At 43.4% G+C, this 2,294-nt stretch overlaps 1 protein-coding gene across 1 annotated transcript in view; it reads right to left on the bottom strand.

Moving 5' to 3' along the window:
- Positions 1 to 2,243: 2,243 nt before the first annotated feature.
- Positions 2,244 to 2,294, bottom strand: part of LOC145875983 (tripartite motif-containing protein 16-like) — an 8,819-nt gene continuing 8,768 nt past the window's right edge. Inside the window, exon 6 of the mRNA XM_082971758.1 lies at positions 2,244 to 2,294. This exon is cut by the window's right edge and continues 781 nt beyond it. The gene's annotated coding sequence lies outside the window, so the exon portion shown is untranslated.

A 2,294-nucleotide genomic window follows, 5' to 3' on the forward strand; every position in this document is an offset into this window, starting at 1 on the left:
TAGACTACACCAGTATCTATGTGGACCCTACTACAGTTTAACCAGCTCAGATATAGACTACACCAGCATGACTAGTATCTATGTGGACCCTACTACAGTTTAACCAGCTCAGCTATAGACTACACCAGCATGACTAGTATCTATGTGGACCCTACTACAGTTTAACCAGCTCAGCTATATACTACACCAGCATGACTAGTATCTATGTGGACCCTACTACAGTTTAACCAGCTCAGCTATAGACTACACCAGCATGACTAGTATCTATGTGGACCCTACTACAGTTTAACCAGCTCAGCTATAGACTACACCAGCATGACTAGTATCTATGTGGACCCTACTACAGTTTAACCAGCTCAGCTATAGACTACACCAGCATGACTAGTATCTATGTGGACCCTACTACAGTTTAACCAGCTCAGCTATAGACTACATCAGCATGACTAGTATCTATGTGGACCCTACTACAGTTTAACCAGCTCAGCTATAGACTACACCAGCATGACTAGTATCTATGTGGACCCTACTACAGTTTAACCAGCTCAGCTATAGACTACACCAGCATGACTAGTATCTATGTGGACCCTACTACAGTTTAACCAGCTCAGCTATAAACTACACCAGCATGACTAGTATCTATGTGGACCCTACTACAGTTTAACCAGCTCAGCTATAGACTACACCAGCATGACTAGTATCTATGTGGACCCTACTACAGTTTAACCAGCTCAGCTATAGACTACACCAGCATGACTAGTATCTATGTTGACCCTACTACAGTTTAACCAGCTCAGCTATAGACTACACCAGCATGACTAGTATCTATGTGGACCCTACTACAGTTTAACCAGCTCAGCTATAGACTACACCAGCATGACTAGTATCTATGTGGACCCTACTACAGTTTAACCAGCTCAGCTATAGACTACACCAGCATGACTAGTATCTATGTGGACCCTACTACAGTTTAACCAGCTCAGCTATAGACTACACCAGCATGACTAGTATCTATGTGGACCCTACTACAGTTTAACCAGCTCAGCTACAGACTACACCAGCATGACTAGTATCTATGTGGACCCTACTACAGTTTAACCAGCTCAGCTATAGACTACACCAGCATGACTAGTATCTATGTGGACCCTACTACAGTTTAACCAGCTCAGCTATAGACTACACCAGCATGACTAGTATCTATGTGGACCCTACTACAGTTTTAACCAGCTCAGCTATAGACTACACCAGCATGACTAGTATCTATGTGGACCCTACTACAGTTTAACCAGCTCAGCTACAGACTACACCAGCATGACTAGTATCTATGTGGACCCTACTACAGTTTAACCAGCTCAGCTTATAGACTACACCAGCATGACTAGTATCTATGTGGACCCTACTACAGTTTAACCAGCTCAGCTACAGACTACACCAGCATGACTAGTATCTATGTGGACCCTACTACAGTTTAACCAGCTCAGCTATAGACTACACCAGCATGACTAGTATCTATGTGGACCCTACTACAGTTTAACCAGCTCAGCTACAGACTACACCAGCATGACTAGTATCTATGTGGACCCTACTACAGTTTAACCAGCTCAGATATAGACTACACCAGCATGACTAGTAACTATGTGGACCCTACTACAGTTTAACCAGCTCAGCTATAGACTACACCAGTATCTATGTGGACCCTACTACAGTTTAACCAGCTCAGATATAGACTACACCAGCATGACTAGTATCTATGTGGACCCTACTACAGTTTAACCAGCTCAGCTATAGACTACACCAGCATGACTAGTATCTATGTGGACCCTACTACAGTTTAACCAGCTCAGCTATAGACTACACCAGCATGACTAGTATCTATGTGGACCCTACTACAGTTTAACCAGCTCAGCTATAGACTACACCAGCATGACTAGTATCTATGTGGACCCTACTACAGTTTAACCAGCTCAGCTATAGACTACACCAGCATGACTAGTATCTATGTGGACCCTACTACAGTTTAACCAGCTCAGCTATAGACTACACCAGCATGACTAGTAACTATGTGGACCCTACTACAGTTTAACCAGCTCAGCTATAGACTACACCAGCATGACTAGTATCTATGTGGACCCTACTACAGTTTAACCAGCTCAGCTATAGACTACACCAGCATGACTAGTATCTATGTGGACCCTACTACAGTTTAACCAGCTCAGCTATAGACTACACCAGCATGACTAGTATCTATGTGGACCCTACTACAGTTTAACCAGCTCAGCTATAGACTACACCAGCAT

Source organism: Salmo salar, unplaced genomic scaffold (genome assembly GCF_965601325.2).
Source record: "Salmo salar unplaced genomic scaffold, fSalSal1 ptg000414l, whole genome shotgun sequence".
Classification (NCBI taxonomy): Eukaryota; Metazoa; Chordata; class Actinopteri; order Salmoniformes; family Salmonidae; genus Salmo; species Salmo salar.